Source organism: Astatotilapia calliptera, chromosome 5, assembly GCF_900246225.1.
Source record: "Astatotilapia calliptera chromosome 5, fAstCal1.2, whole genome shotgun sequence".
Taxonomy (NCBI): Eukaryota; Metazoa; Chordata; class Actinopteri; order Cichliformes; family Cichlidae; genus Astatotilapia; species Astatotilapia calliptera.
Window position 1 is genome coordinate 5033543 of NC_039306.1, and position 20899 is coordinate 5054441.

Below are 20899 nucleotides of genomic sequence, written 5' to 3' on the forward strand. Positions count from 1 at the left end.
GCCACATTAGTGTCATTATTGTAATGCCAGACTAATATGTTGGTCAGTGGATCTACCACTATGCTACATAAAGAAGCATCTCAGCACTGTTTTATATCAGTTCTAACTTAGACCACCCTCATGAGGTTGGTTTGAGATGTCCGGATAATTAATTTTTTGATTTCGGTGAAATTTGATAGAAACATTCATAATTGCCAGATGATTTATTTTGAAATAGTATTTCTGGTCAACACAGAATTGAAAGGACAAGCATGAGTTTTTGTTCAGATGTTAACAGTAGGCCTGGATACACATTAGTTCATTCAGGCCTAAAAGGTAGCTTTCCCAAACACAGGTTAATTGCTGATTACTAAAACCTGGACTACGGAGTCTTGGACTTAAAACCACCTGTGCTAATCTGAATGAGCTGGACTGAGGTTGGACAGAGTTACACTCTAAAAGCTTAAAACCGTTTGGAACAGTAAAGGCAATGAAAACGATGGCACCGGATAAGCTCTGCTCTGGAAAAACTGTAGAAATCTATAGAATCTATGGGAAGAATTCATTGATTTCAGGTAACATTTGTTGGCTTCATCTTGTTACTTTTTTGTGAAATCGCTGAGATGGCATGATAGTAGAGGTCCTGCACATATGTTGAGGAAGAATATAACAATGAATTAAAAAAAACTGCTGCTGATTCATGAACAGTCTAAAACTGATGAAGGACCTACAAATAAGGAAAGGGAATCAGCAGCCTTGAAGAACATAACAGATGATGACGATGATGATCAGATCAGGCATCATACGCACTTACACTAAGTATATGAAAACTTTCAACTTTGAAAATAGAAAAAGAAAATGCAAACTTTCAGTTGCTCCTGTGTCATCTGATATGAAATATGTTCTACTTTTAACTAATTCTACAAAATCATCTCTGTATGCAACTCATTAATACATCTGGATTATCAGACTGCTGCCGCGGGAGCTTGGCATCCACACTGCTGACGGTAAAACAGCTGTTGTGATAATGACAATGCAGCATCTTTAACGAATAAGAACTCATTTAATCAAATTGCATAAAAATGTCAGGAAGAATTTGTCTGGCTGGTGATGCTCACTGATCGTCATTAATATAGTGCAAGTAACTCATTGATCTTCTTTGACAAATGACGTTAATCTAAAATTAAACTTAACTCCTGGAGGTTTAATTTAGTCCTGGAGTAGCTCCAATTTGTCTTCAGGAAATCTGTTTAAATAATCCAGGACTAGGTTAAGTCTAGGTAACGGATGTCAAACATAAGGCCTGGGGGCCGGAATCGGCCTGCATTGTAGAGAAACTGAGACTTTCTGTTTAAATTCTTTTTTTCTTCTTTTTCTGATATTAAAATATCTCAGGAATTAAATGTTTAGTTAAATGTCTTTATACTGACAGAAAGGGCAGCTTTACTGGTCCAGCCCTCTTATGATACTACTTCAAGCCACAACTAAGAAAGCTGGTTTAAGTGGCTTCTGATTTAACACCAGTCTGGGAAACCACCCCATTATTTATTTATTTTTCTTACTCAAGTCCAAGTACTCAAATTGAGCTCGATGGGCCCTTTGTCTCAGAATTAGCTGAATGCTTGCAGCATTGAAGGTTTTCTGAGCATTGGAAAACTCTTTTAATTAACCTATAGGATAAATATTATAGCTGCCGTACTTCACCAGCCACAGGGTTGTTCACCTGTCTTTTCACCCATTCATCTATGTGAATGTGATTTATCTTGAGGGGAATTTCTTCAAATGTAGATTTGTGGTGGACATGGGTCAGGGTAACTGAGACCTCAAAGCCATCCTGATTTTCTTTCTTATTTATATTATGTTTGAGACAAACATCCACTTGGACTCAAGGCTGGCCTGATGATAATTTGGTGGTTAAAGGTCAAGAACACTGTAACACACTATTCAAAAACATTTTTCTGTTCATTATTCATTAACTCAAGAACAGAATGAGAGTTGGAACCTGGTTGGAGGAAGAATACAGATGTTGTTATTATAGTTTTAATTCGTCCTGAAATTCTGTATCAGTGCATCTAAAAGAAACAAGGATAACAGATCCTTCCATCCACGTGTCACGGCTCGGCTTGGACGCTGCATAATTTGCCCCCATTTCCTGAACTTTTAACATGTTTACTGCATCAAAGTTGTGAAATATCTGGGATTGATTTATGCTCTTGTGCTTTCGTCCTGGAGTCTTGTGAGTCACCCTAAGTTGTTTTACCTGATGCTTGTCAGTGGAAAAGAATGCTATTTCTGTATACCACATGACAAAGGTAATGGGTGCAATTTTTCACCCAGCAAGGATAGAGAGATTGATGAAGGTTGATGGGGAAGGAAAGGTGTTGAACAAAAAGAGGTTGGGGGGGAAAATGAGATGCATTAAGACGAAAGAGGTGAGAGAAAAAGTCAATACATACTCCCCCTCCCTTATCAGTCTCTTCCATTGTTCCCCCTAACAGATTGCAAGCCGAGTGTTTATAATAAGAGGCAGACTGCAATATCCAAATGTTTCTCACTGGTGATATGTAGCTAAGAGAAAGGCTGGCTTTTAATGAGATTTTCTTTGTAAGAATGGATACAGTGGGATGGGTCTGACTCCAGTTTTGACCCTGCACAATGCTGGATGTGAATCTTGTGTCTATATTTCTAGAAAAATGGCAAAAAGAAAAATTAATTTTTGTAGAGAAAAATACTGGCACATATCCATAAAGTTCTTCATAACATCTGCTGTCTATTTGTTGCAAAAATAAAAGGTTAAAGTCCCAGTCATAGAGGACTAGAGGTATGGGTAATCATGTGGCAACCAATCATCATGAGGGAAAAATATGTATTTCTTGACCAGTTGGCAAATGGTTGCTGAAAGACGATGGAAGCTCCTGTGTATTTTCCATGGAAGAGTCCAACTTTTCTGCAGCAACTGAGCTGTAGGGACTGTGAAAAGTGCAACACAAACTGGAAATGGAGAATTTTACCTTCAAAGCGAAAGTTGGAACTTTTTCTTTGAAAGCAAACGTTTTTTTGTTTGTTTGTTTTTTAAATGAGAAATCTCCAAGCGACCATAGCAAGGCGAACACAGTACGCTCTTTGCAACCTGGCAATGGACTGTGATCTCCAAGAATCTCATCCCTATCAGTCAGGGAATGTGCTTTTTTTTTTTTTTTTCCTCATGATTGGCGGTTGCCAGATTGGTGCTGATTGTTCTTGCTCATGTGACTGAGGCCCGAGATGCAAATCTACAGGCTACCCACCCACTACACTCAAATCACAAGGTGCCACTCCTCCATGTGTGGTGAGATAGATGTTAGACTGTCTTTTGTGCAGTATGTGCAGTAGATATAGATATACACTGTCTGGCTGGCCACGACATTAAAAACACTGACAGGTTAAGTGAAAAACATGAATCATTTCCACAAACCGCCAAACTTCGGCATAGCTGCACACTGACAGTAACTGCAGATAATCCCCCAGCGAGATAATGCCTTGCACCGTATCGCACAATCAGCTTAGGTATGGTTGGAGGAACCCAAGCAAAAAGTCCAAGACACTGACCCAGCCTACAAACTCCCATGGCCTAAAGGATTAACCAAAAACACCACACTAAGCTTCTTTGGAGTAAAGGGGTCCTACTCAACATTAATCAGATGGTTATAATGTTGTCGTCGAGCCGTGTATGTATGTGAATCATGTATATTAAAACAAGTATATATGTGCAATCAGTCTGGTTAGATATGAACCTGGAGCAAAAATGAAGCCATGCATCTGTTCAAATTTGAAGTGGAACATCTACAATGTCAAAAACAAATAAAAAAGAAAGTTTGTCATGTAATAAATTGTCCCATCATTTTACACATGGTTTAATACATTTGGAAACTCACTACTTTTCTCAGTGCTTTGCTCTCTCCACCTCTGCCTCTCACAAACAAACACACTTGGAGAAATACACACCATACTGCAGTAAGGTCATGTAACTTGACGCATGCTCGAAATCCACCTGGTGACCTGGCACACACTCAGAACCCCTATAAATTTTCAACATGTTTTCCTTTCATTTCTGAGTGTAGAGGGCAGTCATGAGTCACAAGTGTGACACGTTCAGGGAACGCGCGAGCCTTTTCCAAACTATAAGCCTGAACATGTACAAATAAGTGGCGACCCGTACATGTGATCCCTGCAGGATAGTGTCCGAATAATAGATGGCTGTGTTAGTGATTCCTTTCCTGTGATTGTAGCACATTATTGAACAGAGATTGACTGTGACACTGTTTATTTAAAAATTTGACCCATTTCTAGTACTGCAATGCCGCTATTGAATTTTACACATAGGAAAGTGAGGCAGACGCTCTTCTCTAATGCATATAATTTACATTGAATGTACTCTGTGATAATAATCTTAGCTTTCTAGTTTCATTTTGCAACTCTTTTCCCCTTAAAGCTCTCTCATGAATAATTGTAATTAACAGTGACTTTTTCCTGCTGTAATTTCTAAGGGTAAATATTCCTGACACTTTAGATTTTCAGCATGGTGCAGTGTCACATAGTTGTGTGAAACCCAAAAGAGAATTTCTGTTCTTTTCCACACTACAACAACACAAAGACATGGTGCACCGTAAGATGCTTTATGTTCCGGTGTCATATCTGGGGAAATTAAATTGGATATCAACCAAGAATGTTTGGCTGTCAGAATCATGCACCTAATCCTGTGTGCTTAGATAAAACATAATATGCACATCAAATATTACTTCTTATGGGGGCTAAGGATTACAGTTTCTTTGTCGGGGAGGAGGGGGGGTGTCTTTCAGAAAAACCTGTAAAATCTATATTTGTTGGCTTTGAGGATCTACTACGCTGAAAAAGTAGCTTGGTTATGTCAAACACAGGCAACTGAATATATTTTCTAAAAACACACAACTGTTTTTGATTAACATTATTTTTGTTTGCTTTTTCTGTTTTATTCAGGTTCAGTAAGAAGTCACTGACATTCAGATCCTGACAGGTGCATCTGCAGCTCTGCATACTGCACACCAATGGATGTGTAAAGCTCCCCGTGGCAGTTTAACATGTTGGAGTACTGTGAGTTTCTGCAGTGGGATTATCAAGAAAACAAAGGTAAACATAAAGAACAGAGCCAAACAGCTAAGACTTCCAACAGAGGTGGAGGGTGTGGTGATGGCGGCTTGAGTTCAACCTGGACGCATGTCTGCATTTTGTAGTTTTTCTTACTCTTCTTTGGTGCAGTGTTTAGGACTGTGTTTGGACTCTGCTGCTCTATAATTGTCTGGTACTCCTGTTTCTTTCCACTATCCAAATCCATCATTTCTCTTCTGCTTATCCAATTTGGGATCGGGGGTTGGGGGGCTGGAGCCTAGCTATGTTGTTAAGTTAGTTATTCAGTAATTCAAAATTAATCATATGTATAAATTTTAGAGTGAATTTGAGGGTTAATTAGTCTCTCTGTTTTAGTGCTGCAATGAACTACGGTGTTTCTAACTCCATGATAGTTTGAACAGGTGGCGGTCAGCAGTCATTTGGCATCCCGGGGAAAAATGTGCATTCTGCAACTGGTTTCAGAGTGGTTGTGGGAGGTTACAGGCAGCTGCTAGTATGACACTGGTCACAAAGAGGCATACAATGCTGCTCCAAAAAACTAGGTTACTGGGTTACCACAGTCACCTTTATTTGCATGTCGTCCATGCAAACTGTTTGGTGCAACACCTTTTTTTTTTTTTTCACCTTGCCATTATCAAAACCTCTTTACAACCAGTCAGAGAAAACACAGTTTTCCCAAATGACCTGTGGTTGCCAGGCAATCGTTGACCAGTCTATAGGTCTTTGTGACTGAGGCTTAACCCAGTTCATATCACTGCTGTTTGTCTCAGGTTGGGATATTATACTTTTGGGATAGTATGTATCAGTAATTAAAATTTTGTTATGGACTTACTGGTCAGCAGTTAATAAAACGATTACAGTACAGGAATGTCAAAACATTCAGGACACAACAGGATTCTGTTAATTGACTTTGCATCTGAAATACGAGCAAATTTTGGATTAATTGAGGGGAAGTTAATCAGCAGCTCAGAGTTTTGACTGTTGGACAAATGACAGTCTGTTCTGGGGTGCTGGTTTAGTGCAGTGGGTGAGGCGGTGGCTGTGTGCTGTATGGCAAGAATGCACCGGTCCAGGCTCGAGCACCGACCCAGAGAGAGTGGATCTTCGACTTTCTCAACTCTCGAAATGCTTTCTTGTCCATCTACACTTATTGTCCAATAAAGCCAGAAGCAAAAAAAAATTTTTTTTTTTTTTTTTTTTTTGCATCTAAAAAAAAAAATCATAATCTTTTGGGATAAACACCAGCATTGATAAGAAACCAGTGAGGCTTCAGTTCCAGTCACTTTAACATGTGACCTATCTCCACATGTTGACTGAAATCCAACTTATGACTTTTATGGAAGCTGTAACTATAACAGCATGATCTTTGCTTCTTTTTAACCATACAGAGAGATGAACTTATTTTTCTTTTTAGTCTTGGCCAAGAATTGCAAAGCAGAAGATAAGTGGGGAGTACGACATCTGCAGGGAATTATCCATCTGCGAGTGATCTCATTTCAATTTCTAACAGTCAGTGCACATGTAAGAAAGTCATAGTTAGACTGGGGCCATCGTTATTTGTGATTTCTCCGAGCAGAAGGTGGAAGAGAGAGTTCTTCTTAAAGCAGAAGGCATTTCGGCTAATAGCCATGTGTGAATGTAAGCATGAAAAACAACACAATCTGTTTCCAAGTTTTTCAGGAGGCATAAAATATACAAGCCACTGCCACTGACAAATTGTTTCAGTACACTGTATAGCACAGCAGGCATGTGCATGCACACACGTACACACATCTTGGAACTTAAGAGGCACATCCACAGAAATTACGGGAATTTGTGTTGCCATGGTATGGTGGAGAGCTCGTTTTTAATATTAAGCGGCAGGAATTTTAAACCCTCAACCATAAGCAGCACCCCTCTCCTCCTCCCCCCATCCTTACCACTGAGGTTTGGATGGTGGTCACGACTTTGTGTGCCCAAACTGAGTCCCTCGAGTTCTGCAATTGCTTTGATGCATTTTTCAAAAGGGCTGTGACATGAATGCCAAAAACACATAGCTTCCCATTCCTCCACACAGCACACAGTATCCTCACTGTTTCTCCTTTGTCACGTTTTCTTTGCTGTACCAAAATCCTTGTAATAATAATAGTTCTGCAGAGACCCCATACTGTACTATACTCTACCTCCCCACAGCCAGCTGACAGAATATTGGCAATGGTGAAGTCCTGTTTGGTACACTTTGGAATAACTCCCCCCCCCCCCCCCCTCCCTTTTTCTTTGCTTTCTTACTCTTGATTTTAGATGTTTATCCAAATCCATCCAAAAAATGCATTTGAAATACCTGCATACTGTTCATTTTATTAACATTAATGTGTCTGATACTTCTAAGCAGTAGAATTTATTTAATATTGCCTTGATCATTAACTTATTATTTGCAGTTAATTAATTAGGAGACGAAACTGCTGCATAAAGCATATCTGAATTAATTATCTTTATGTAGCTTACAAATCCTGCTCTTAAAGCAATTTTTTTTAAAAAATAAAAAAGACTAATTATTCTACCTGCACAGGACTGACCTGGCTCCAGACCTCTGAATGTCGGCTCATATCTCAGATTATAAAAGCTCTGGTGTGTGCACACCTCGTGATGCTGATTTTCTGCTCACTCAAAAAACAGATCAAGTGTTTAAGAATTTAAAAATATAACAAATAAATAAATCGCACATTTCTAATAGGGGGGGTTGCGTGTTATTTCTATTTAGATGACATAATAACATTTACAGCTTGTGTAAGAACAATCGACAGCCTTCTGGACCTTCTAAAAGAAAAGGGGGAGTTCACTGCCCCTTCCACACAATGCTACTGAGGCATGTCAAACAAAACAGCAACACAGCTTTCAGAGCTTTGGCAAAGGTGGGGCATCCACCCCAGGGGTCTTACCTTTTTTCTTTTAAACCACCTTTATCACTCTGCCACAGTGATAGGGCAGATAGGCAGGGTGTCAGAGAGTGTCACTGGGTTTCCCCCCTAACTATGTCTTCTGTGGAGGTCAGCAGCATTCACTCCCCACTTTATAGCGTGTGGGCAGGAAGGACTGCTCCTTATGAGTCACCTGACAGTTTGCCAAAATCACTTCAAGGCTAACTGAAAGCTGAACTCCACCTTTACCTGAGTCTTTGCTTCAATTACTGCCAGTACCTGGTAAGATTACTTCCTTAGCCTAATGGCTTCCTTCACATCTTGTGTCCATCATTTGGGTCTTGGGTTGCTGCCACAACAGGCACCTTATGGAAGCAGATTGGTGCCAGCAGAACAAGCGCGGGTAGATGAGGTACTTGTTTGTGCCCCAAACTACAGACACAGAGCAAGGGTGATACAAATATACCCATCTATTCCTTTTACTTAGGGTATCTACAATGTGGGATACACTCCAGCCTCTTTCCAGGAGAGTGGTTGAGCTGTATGTTAAGGTGAATCGGACTATATCTATGTATGCACTTGCTCTTCAGGCTCCTTCCCCAACAAAAAAGGTGACATTCAAAGCCTAAAGAACCAGTTTCGTCTGCCAGGATTGATCCAACAAAAGCCCTGAAATCAGACAGGTAACACAGCTCTTTGGTCTCTTCTTTACTGGAGTCTTCTGAATCCCACTTTGTCTAGCCCCTCACCAGGAAACACTTTGCAATGGGAGACCCTACCGGGGCTAATGCCCTGGACAACATAGCTGCTGGGATCACTCAGGCGTACAAACCCCTCCACCACAATAATGTGGCGATGAACGAAAGGAAGGAAAAAGTGTCAGATGTGTCCTCACTTCCCTTGTTCCATTTACACTTCCAAAGAGAAGATGTTTGTAACATTTATTTTGATAAATTTTGCTTTAGCTTGCAGTTTCATCAACAGCATGTGTTTAACTCTTATTTTGAGGGTGTTAAGGCAAAAACACCTGAATCAGAGGTGAACAAGGAGGAAAAAGCAAAAGAAATGATATGTGACTTTACTGCCAAATATTCTCAAAATGTTGAAAATATGCAGTACCAACAAATGCAGCAGTTTCTCTATTTCATGTGATTGATAAGACTTAAGTTTTTTTTCTTTTTTCCTCTACTGCAGATTCAACATAAAGCACTTTTAGTGTGTCTAGTTTTTGTCAGAGGGGAAAACTCTCCACTAGCATTATGGATTGACTGAAGCATCATAAATTCTGCCAAATAGCCTAATATCATAATATTAGAGGCAACGTCATATATGAATATGAGAGGAATAATAGCTTTCCCTCCTTCTGTCTGCAGGTCTTGATGAAAACCTAATTTTATTGCCACAATCATAATGGAATTATCTCCAGGTGTGATGAGGGCATTTAATGAAATCATTACAAAGGATTACTTGCTCTTTTTCATGGGGCTTATTAAAAGTGCCTTTGTGATAGGAGGCTGGGTGAGAGAGAGGCTGGATTTTTTTTTTCCTTCTCCACTCTGACTGATTGCATGTTTGTCAGTCTGGCAGTCACACCATTTGTGGCTGGCATAAAAGCCTGCAGGGAGCCACAAGATCTGATTGGGAATCTTGCAGCAAAAGTGGGAAAAAAAAGGAAAAAGGGGGGGAAAATACATCGGCTTCTGCAGTGTTGTATTGATGTGTTTGAACCATAGGGCTCTCATTTTCATGCCCTCAAAGCACACATAAAAATGGTTTTTCAATAAACGCTACACTTTGATGCATAGTTTATCTGTTGAGGCTATAATAAAGGAGTTTCTTTCTCTCTCTTCCTCTCTGTCCTTGTATTTATGTGAATCCTCCTTTCTTTTCTCCCTTTCTGACTGTCCTACTTCCTCTTCCTTTCTCCCACTCTCTGTCTACCCAGTCATGTGACTTCACTTCTGAAGTATTGAACTGTATTTAACCTACCTAGTAAATCCTTTTCCTACATCCCCTGAAGGGAGACGTACACTATGGATGTTAAGTTTAATGAGCAGCACAGGAAAATCACAGTAGTATTGCCATCCATAATTCTCTTTGATTGAAGCTTGAATTGTAAAATCAATGTCTTCTTGTCCCGTGTTTACTTGTAGTTAATATTTCTTTGTATGACAAAGCAACTTTGTTTCTTTCCTCATCAACAACCGGTCACCCGGAGATCTGCCATACATCAGTGTTTGATGGAAAGCACACCTCAGATTATTTTTCTTTGTTGTTGTTATCAGCATTGCTTTTATGTCCATTCTTCTAAAGTGGCATCTAACGGTATTTTCTTTATATTGGTTCATCTTCTCTTCTTTGCTTAGGATAAATGCATGCAGGATAAATTAAAATGCAATTTTGAGTTACTTGTACTTGAGTGTATGAGAAATGTCCATGCCACTTAATATTTGCACCTCACACGTTTATCAAACACCAACCCTCTGATTAGCAGATGACCTGCTCTACCTCATGAGTTACAACCACCCCAAAAAGCGTAGTTGAGGTTAATTGAAAAAACAATTATTTTCAATACCATTAAAAATATACAACCCCTCGCCTTAGATCAAAGTACAGGAGCCAACAGAATTTGTCGTGCACAGCACTGCCACCAGAGGTCAGTCGTGGGATTGCCAAGCAGAGAAGCGTATAGAGCTATGGCTTGCAATCAAAGGTTCAAATCCCAATAACGATATGTATTATAATATAGATAAATCAAATGAATTAATAGTTTATATAATAGCCAAATGGAATGGACACTTTCTTATATGTTATTAGTTTTCTTCTTTTAATTTGGAACTTCTGGGGGAAAATTAGAAATGTAAAAATAAAAAATAGTAATTATAAATCATTAAACATTTTTAATGATTACAGGCCCAACACAAAACATTGCTACAAGGGGGAAAATAATTGACCCCCTGTAAATTTGTAAGTTTGTTCATTTCTTTGTAAGTGAGCAATGTCTCGTTTTTATGGTAGTTTCATTGTAATGTAGAGAGACAGAATATCAAACAAAAAACACATTACATAAAAGTTATACATTGATTTGCATGTTATTGATTGGTGAAGTTGTCCTGTTGACGCCTTTAAATTCCACAGTGAAATACCAACTGTCCATGGGTCCACAAGTAGTAACAGCATATTTCAAAAGGCTGAGTCTGTTCTGACTGCATGTTTTTTTTTTTTCTTGGACATTAATTTCACGATCATTAAAAGAAAACTCACAGCTCATTGTTAGTCAGTGGTGCCATTTTCAGTCATTATAAAAGTATCCTGTTTATAAGGTTGGGGAAACCTGCAGTCAGCTAAGACTGAAGAAGTCACCTGACCTGAGCTGATGAGGGACGAAACATTTCTCCCAATCCCACATCCAGATGAACAGAATCGACATTCTGGGATTAATTTACCTGGAATATTGAGCATGCGTCAAGTATAGTAACATAGTGACAACATTTAAAAAATATAATATTTTATTCCTAATCAGCACTTTTACTTAATGTTTACAGGTGTGTGTGTGTGTGTGTGTGTGTGTGTGTGTGTGTGTGTGTCATATTCCGAAGTAAACAGTCATGACTGATGGATGTCATTGTAATTTGGTGCTTGTGCCGGGGTGTGGTCTGCGGCGTGGCTGCGGGGTAGGCGGATGCACCCAAGCGGCATCTGCACCTGAGTGGCATCCCCAATCACGCCTCACCAGCTTAAAACCAGTGAACTGGGTCATCGGGTCTTCGTGGTGGTGGTGCATGGGTGGCTGTGAGCTGGAAAGCTGCAGTCGTGAGTATTGTTGTGAACAGCAACCTTGATAAAGTAAAGTGTTAACGAGTCCTGAAAAGCGCTTAGATGTGGTCGGACCTAGTGTGCATCGTTTACAGTGCGTTTAATGATTTATATTTGAACTGTTATTTTTCCAGAGTTGAATGATTATACAGCATACATATTAAAGCCACACAAGGTTGTGGATATTTGACCGCTCTTCCTCGCAGAATTGATAAAGGTTATTTAAATTGCTTGGTTTCCTGGCAGACACCCAACCTTTAACCACTGTTCAAAAATTTTAAATAGAGTTGAGGTTTGCTGGGCTTTGTGAAAGTCTGGGTCTTCTTCCAGACGTTGGCAAAGAGGTAACACATCTGAAAACTTACACTAAAACTAAACTTACTTACAATAAAGATCCTGTTTAGAAATGGCTCTAAAAGACCTTCCCAACTTGTTCTGAGTATTGGATAAACCAGTATCATCAAACAAACCCATGTTATGCCGGTAAAGAAAAACTACCAGCTAGTCACTCAGGATCTCTGAGATAACCTTGTGAAGTTAAAATTAATTTAAACCATGTGTAGAATATTCACCTATTAAAAGTTTGAATATATTCAGCCTTCATGTACACTTTAGAGCCTGTGTGGATTAAGGAAGGTCCAAAATAAATTCAAACTTGTGCACCTAGATTTTTTGCACCCATAATGCAAAAATGTCTAAGTGTCAAGAACTGGACTTAGATATATTATCAGGAAATTCAGAGAGAGCCACAAAGACCAAGCCTGGCAGAGATAGGTACTGAAAAGAAAGCAATCAACGCAGCACAGGAATGGACTGTGAGGTTGCAGACCAAGAAAAACTCCACTTCTGCAGAAGAGACACCTTCAGGTCAGACTGAAGTATGCTAAGGGCAACCTAGAAAAAGGAACCTTTTTGATCACATGAGACAAAACTAGGGCTGTTTGGCCACAAAAATGCTGTGGCCAAAGAGGGAGAAGCCTATAAGGGAGAGAGGAGGGAGAAGCCTACAACCCAAAAAAATCAGTGTCCCCAAAATGAAACATGGTGGTGGGAGATGCTTCAGTGCATCTGGAACAGGGACACTCGTCAAGGGGGAAGGAATCATGATAAAAGGAGGATATGTAAATGTTCTGGCAGAATTCCTCAAGTAGTCAGCAGCAAAACTGTGTCTGGTCTTTGTCTTCCGACATGACAGTGACCCAAAACATACTTTGCTCTTAGTGAAGAACTACATCCACAAGACCAAAGTGAACATTATTGACTGGACTCCACAAAGCCTTGACTCCAACCTCCTTGAAAGTCTGTGAGGTTAACTGAAAACCAAGGTCCATGCTTGAGCGCTTGAGAGAGTCACCAAAGAAGAATGGGCTGGAACTTGTCAGGATGTTATTGTAGTAGTAGTAGTAATACTACTAATAATTATACATTTTATTTATAGGTGCCTTCCAAGACCCTCGAGGTCACCTTACATTGGTACAACAAAATAAAATCCTAAGGTAGATTATAAAATTTAAAAAACCCGCAAAAGCTAATGATTAGCTATGAGCTAATAAGGGAAAAATTAGACTAAGACCAAGTCATAATGAAGGGTATGGAGCTAAAAGGTTATATAATTGACTATTAGCATCAGCAGACCTAATAACTTATAATTATTTCCTTATGTATATAATACAGAATATGAATATATCTCTTAAATAAACTGTCCCTTTCATCCGACAGAAAAATATATTTAACTACTCACAGCCCCAAGAAGATTTTCAATTTTAAGTGACTTGAGGGTAACTCGGCGGGCTGCTGAGTGTGTGCAACCACTTCAGCAAACGCCAAGGGTGAACGATGGGCACGTTCACAGCTGTTGTCAAGCTAAGATGAATGACTCCGCCTTACTACTCAGGAATAATACTTAAAACAGAAAATGAAACCAAGTCGTGAATAAATGAATTAAACATTTGTGTTTTGCCTGGTCAGCGCTGATTCCAGTTAGTTGAAGGAAGAAGGGAAGAAGAACAGTGAGCAGTAGTGCTGTAGTGGCAAGAAATCAAGCACTCAGCAGCTCCACAATACCCCATTAGTCTTCATTTTCAGCAGGACATGCAACAGGGCCCTTACGTCTTAAAGAACAAACTAAAATTTATTGGGCTGACCAGTTTGGGCTAATTGAAAGAAATTGTCTGTCTGCTTGCTTTCCATTAGGATTGTAGTGGGTGGTGGGTTGGGGCGGGGTGATGATTTGGGGGCCTGAGCTTGTTGCCCTCTGCTCGTCACCCCGGCCTGGTTTCCTGTTAATGGTTTGATCCATGAGCGCCCTCCACTGAGCAGACAGTCTGAGCTGTGGGAATCATTTAAGGAGGAATCATTTAGGGAGGATTTATGAGATGCATTCATTATGAAGTGTGTACAGGCAAACACACTTCGATCCGTAATGGCGGCTCAGTAATGGTTTACGACACTGTGCCTGCACTCGCTGAAGTTTTGCTTCGCTCCTCTCCCAGAGTGCAAACAAAAGTGATCATGACTGATTATCTCTGCTCTGTGAGTCTGAAATATTATTTTTGGTGATGCACAATTCTTCTCTCTTGATATCTGAAGGTCACATGTTTAGTTTCTATCATTTTTCAATGTGTTTTTGAGCAAAACATAAGCGTGTCTGATGATGCGGCTAGTTTGAATAATATTTGAATTAATCTCTTTAATAAAGGTGTTTACTGTCGCTCTGACAAGAGGACACCAGGATGACAGATGGAAGACAGAGTACATTACAGTCTATAATTTATCCTAAAACGTTCATCTTATTTTTATACTGTGGGATTATTCTGCTAAATTACGATTAACATTTTAATCTCCATCTCTCCTGCTTATTCCAATAGAGCGACACTCACCACATTTTGAAGCGCTGTAGTAGAACTGGACCTAATATAAACGCAGTTTTTTGCGAGAGTTTTTAAATCTAATAAATAATCTTATTAAACTAATCAATGCAATAATTTCTGCAGTTTTGCAATCCCGTAGCTAAATCGGAATATAATGAACTAGTATTAAGCACTATGCAGACTTTTAATTTATATTTTTTTATTTCACCCCAAATTTGCAAAAAACAAAAAGTCCATCCATCTTCTTCCGCTTATCCTGGACCGGGTCACAGGGGCAGCAGCCTAAGCAGAGAAGCCCAGGCCCCAGTCACCTCCTCCAGTTTATCAAGGTATTCCCAGACCAGCCGAGAGATATAATCTCCCGTGTGTCCTGGTCTGCCCTGGGGCCTCCTTCTGGTGAGACATGCCTGGAACACATCACCTAGAAGGCATCAAGGAGGCATCCTTGTCAGTAGCCTGAACCACCTCAACTGGCTCCTTTCGATGTGGAGGACCAGTGGCTCTGCTCTGAGCCCCTCCCGGATGCCCAAACTCCTAATCCTATCACTAAGGGAGAAGCCAGCCAACCTTCAGAGGAAGCTTATTTCCGCGACTTGTATTCGCAGTCTCGTTCTTTCAGTCACTACCCAAAGCTGTGGCCATAGGTGAGGGTAAAGACGTAGATTGACCGGTAAATTGAGAGCTTTGCTTTTACACTCAGCTCTCTCTTCACCACGACAGACGACTACAGCATCCGCATCACTGCAGCTGCAGCACCAATCCATCTGACGATCTTCTGCTCCCCTCTACACTCACCTCAAGATGCTTGAACTCCTCCACTTGGGGCATGAACTCGTCCCTGACCCAGAGGCCACCACCTGATGAAGCCAACAGAACCACATCATCTCTGAGACTACCAAAGTGGAAGGCTTCCGCAACTTGGCTATGCCTAGAAATTCTGTCCATAAATATGAACAGAACATTAACAAAGGGCAGCATTGGCAGAGTCCAGCAACCACCAGGAATAAGTCTGTGTTTTGCTGGCTATGTGGATCAAGTTCTTGTAATAAGGATCGAATGGTCTGTAGCAACGGGCCAGACACCCCAATACTCTCAAAAGCACCTCCCACAGAATAGTCAGAGGGACACAGTTGAGTGCCATTTTTCAAAGTCCAAAAAACACTTGTAGACTGGTTGGGCAAACTTCCATGCACCCTCAAGTATCTCAGCGAGGGTAAAGAGCTGGTCCAGTGTTCCGTGACGGGGACAAAAACCACATTGTTCCTCCTGAAGCCAAGATTCAAATAATGGACACACTCTCTTTTCCAGCACCCTGGCGTGGACTTTCCCAGGGAGGCTGAGGAGTGTGATCACCCTGATGTTGGAGCACACTCCTCCGGTCCCCACCACCCCGGTCTCCCAATCCAGAGGTATCGCATCTGATCTCCACGCCTGTCAGCACAAAAAGTCATCTATAAGAAAACAAAATATGTGATCACTGCAAAGACTTATTGCAGAAGGAGATGAGGAGGAAATATCTTACTCGTTTTATGTTCACATACAGCAACCTAAGGGACATGAAGTGAAATAATAAAAAGACACACAGCACATGCATTCATCCAAATGATATGCACTGAGACCTGCTGTGATTTGTTGGTTGGAGATGGTGACACTAACAAAAACACAGGACGCTGAGCTGGAAAATATTAAGAGTCTCCAGAATAGACGGGATTATAATCAGAGGAGCAGCTCAGGTTGAGCAGTTTGGAGACAAAGTTAGAGAGGGGAGGCCGAGACGGTTTGGACATGTGCAGAGGAGGGAGGGCGGATACACTGGATGCTGAAGATGGTGCTGCGAGGCAAGAAAAGAAAAGAGGAAGACCACAGAGTGAAGGAGGACATGCAGAGGGTTGGTGTGACAGAAGAGGATGTATAAGGATAGGGTGAGATGGAGGAAGAAGATCTGCTGGATTTACCCCTAAAGGGAAAAGAAGACTTACTCTACTGGATATAATTACTTTATATTTTCCAACAATTAGCACAAGTTGGAGCTTTTTTGGTGTGTTATTTACTGAAATGTACTTACTTTATGTCCCACTGACCTGAATTCATCAAGAGAAAGTCTTTAGTGAAAGTCTACAAAGACATAATTGTCCACTTCTCTGTTATCTTAGATTATCATAAGATTTTTGATGAAAAGGACATTAGCAGATGTAAAAGTTTATTCTGCCATCGAAGTTTTTCCCTGCAAAATAGGCGCATGCATTTTACTCCTTAGACTTCCACTACTCACAATATGTTTAATGTTATTTAATAAGGGGTTAAAATGGCAACAATTGTTGCCGATGGGATTAAATGGGTTTTAAGTCATAAGCTTCTGAGGCAACAAATCTTTTCAGAAAAAAATGAATGCATGGTAAATCTAAAGTATATTAAGTATTTAAAGTGTGGATAATACATGTTACATAGGGATATCTCTGGTATCACTATGGACTGGGACACACATGAAGTTGCATGCATTGAGATAATAGGACTCTTTTATTCAGATAAACGCAGCAGTGGACGGTGATCATCAATCGTACACTCCCACTAATCTCAGATGCACCCAAAGTCATCTTGTTCTGTCATTTTGTTCATTCGGTCTGTTGTGAATCCGCCACACACTTGCTGCAGCCCACGTTTTTATGGAAAAGGGAGCTGTGGTGTTAATTGGACCCGAGAAAGGATGAAGACTCATGGTGTCATTACGTGTCTCTGTAAACGGCATCTAGTACTCTGAAGTGTGCCATTAACACAGCTCAGACTGGCTGACCCTGCTGCCTGTTAGCACACTGCCTGTCACTTGTCTAAGTTACAGTTACCGACAGTCAAAAGCATAATCCACAGCTGCCAAAAATACTTTAACAACTTATGCCTGCTGCCCGCCTCCTCTCCCTCCTCCTCTCTGTCACAGGTTAGATAAACTGCCTCTCAGTCTCCATCCCCCTCTCTCTGCGCGTTCGATTATAATTGCTCGCATTTAGCAGCTGAGCTTCTGAATCCGGAGGAGCAACGAGAACGAGGGGGAGGCGGAGCGCACACACCAAATACATGTGCACATCTCTGGTGGAAACTGACTGGCACCGGTGTTTAAAATAATAAGATGCAGCTGTTGATAGTAGCAACTGTCTCCAGGTTTACTTCCCTGTGGCCTCTGTGGCAGCAGAGGAGCGGTGATGAAGGCAGACAGCTGACAGGTGCTCCAGGATGGTGCTGCCATCAGGTGCATCTGCTAAACTTAACTCCGAGACAGGAGAGGAGAGACGGAGAGAGGGGAGGGGGAAAAAGAGGGCAAATGAAAAAGGGGAGCGTGAGGAGTGGGGAAGAAAGAGAGGAGTGGCCAAAAAAAGAAGGTTAAAGGAGGGAGAAGAAGAGCAGTGAGTAGGCGAGGAGAAAAGAATAAGTGTGTTTGTGTATGCAGTGTGTGTGTTTGTATGATTGCATGCTCCTTGAAACCTCATGCCAGCCCTCTCTGTAAAGAAATTCATAGGATGCCTTTGAACCTGTGAATCTGACAGAGCAGGTACCTCTCCGTCTAGACGCCAACACTGTGAAGGGGTAACGAGTACACTGAACAGGTCAGGAGTTGGGGAGACAGTGGAGGGAAGGTAATAAGGAGAGATAATGAGCAAGTGAAGAAAATGATGGAGAGGAAACTGTGAAATAAAAATAAGAATTAAATAAAAGATGCAAAAGGGAAGAAAAGTCAGCTTGTCAGAAAGTGAGCTTAAGAGCGTGCGTGTGTGTGCATTCATGAGAGACAGAATATGCACTTTGCCATATGTTTATATATAACTGCATGCATCAGCACTTTGCAGCTACTACACAAATGCAGGCACGCCTTCCAACTGTTGTCGAAGAGCAGCTCGGGTACACAAACGTAATGGATTCACTCTTTGTGCTGCTGTGACAGTGGCACTGACGGTGAATCTGACTTTAATAAAAGGTGCAGCGGGCACAAGTCAGGAGCCGAGGCAGGGATACGAACCCCCTTGAACCTCCCCTGCAGAGGGAGGGGGGCCCTTCATCAAAGCCGAGGCCAAGCACAGATGAAGTGTTCGCTCGTATCACGACTCAGTTCTGGGCCGAGCAAAAGGTGACACAGAGCGTAACCAAGGACCTAATCTTCAAGCTCCTCTTTCTCTCATACATGTCTTGTGTCCACACACACACACATATATACAAATGCACAGGAGTGAGGAAGAAGAGGAAGCTGACAGAGCCCAGTGCCTCACAGGTAGCCAGACAGAGTGGCTGGAAGCGCTGTCACCAATTTGTTCCTAGCCATAGGGGACATGCAGGGGATGGAGAGGCGATGGCAGCTCCCTGTCCTCATCATAGCTAATGAGGCCTCGACTTCTCCTTCTTCCTCTGTGTGTATCTGTGTGTGTGAAATCAGTTTGTAGAAGTTTGTGTCAGAGTGCTGCCAAAGGTCCTATTCCTGAAAAACCGAGGTTGATATCTGGCACAGACCACTGTGCACTCTTAGTTCTCCTCATACAACTCTCCTGGCTGAATTATTTACCGGGCCAAGAAACACACACACACACGGAAAAGACGAGGTCTTGTTCAAGGCAGCTACCATTCAATACATTGCTGCTCTTCAGGGACACCGCACCAGCTGAGGCTTGCTTGCTGTGCTGGCTGACCCATCAAACCTTCAAGGAAGGCGAGTGGAGGGAGATGGGTCCAGACCCGCTGTGATAAAACAGAGCCGGGAATAACGAGTTCTTATCAGGAGAAAAATTGGTCAGTGTGTGATTGACCTAACCCCTTAAGAAACACGTAGCACACCGTAAAGACTGCTGCATTCAAAGATGTTGCAGTTATGAAACCATTTTTGACCTTTTTCTCACTGACTTTAGACACCAATGTGCAGCATTTTGTGGCATCTTATCTGCGATCAGCATGAGAGCGACGCTGCTTCATGGTGATATAGTGCTGGGAACTATGTTAAAGACTTTAAGAGTGCAAACTGAGAACAGTCGGGTGTAGCACTGTATTTGTAGTTCAGGAGCTCCCCAGTGTGGCTGAAACAAGAAGTGCAAAAATTGCAACATTTTCTCTTTCTCTTAGCTTTAAAAACAAATGCAGTTAAATAAGAGTTGACAGGTAAATATGAAAATGCTACTTTATATTTTCTGCACTCATCTATTTTCTGCAGCATACCTTATAATTTGTTTTAAATGTTTCCTTTTAGAAACTTTATCATTATGAAATACTTTGCTTCTACTGGAACCTTCAATAATCTCTATAAAGTCTCTAAATCTTTAAAAATAAACAGACTTTTTTTGCAGGTAATTTTCTGGTTTCTGTTTGAAGTCCTGCAGTAGTCCAGTCGTGTTTGAGCAAGCTCGTGCTGAATGGCAGATAAACAAGAGAGCGAAAGAGGGATTACATTCAAGAATGTAGTCTCAAAACAATCATTAGCAATACAACAAATATGTAATGACGCTCCTCTTCATTCATTAGATGATCAGGCTTCACACACTCATGCAAAGAGGTTTGTCATGTTTCAATGACTGAAGTTTTCTGTAGGCGTTTCCCTGTAAGTAGCTTTGTAGCTGGTTCTGCAGGAGGTCTGCTCTAGGAACACAAGTATAGATTAGTATGGAAAGTTTGGTTTGGCCAACAGAATACAATACTTTTAGCTTTTACCTGGGGAAATGTTTAGAAACATTAAAAGTGCAAGATTGTGTTTCTTACCTGTGTGTTGTCTCCCTGAGGCCGTTAGGCCAACAGAGCCCCCGGGCATGCTGACCATCTTTTAAAGGTTCCGAGTGTAAATGAGGATGTTTTGGAATAAGAACATCGTTTTATGTTAGATTGTTGACCATGTGAGGAGATATTTATTTAAAAGTCCTTGCTTTTTCTGTAGTATTTGTTTAATGTTAAAGCTTATTAGCCAAGCTGTGTGCTAACTTTACTAGTTTAGTTTAGTATTTAATATTTAACCATACAATGGTATGGCAAAGAGGGCCTGCCTCTTTTTCTCCTTCCATAGAGCACCGCTGAATTTTGAAGATTCTGACCTTGGTGTGTTGCCTAAGTACTCTTGAGACACTTGGTAGCAGTGTAGAAAAGCTGCAGCTGGAACTATGTCTCACCTGTGGACGTCATTGTTTTGGGGGTTTTTTGTGCTCTTCAATGTTGGTGAGTAATGGATCATCTGCA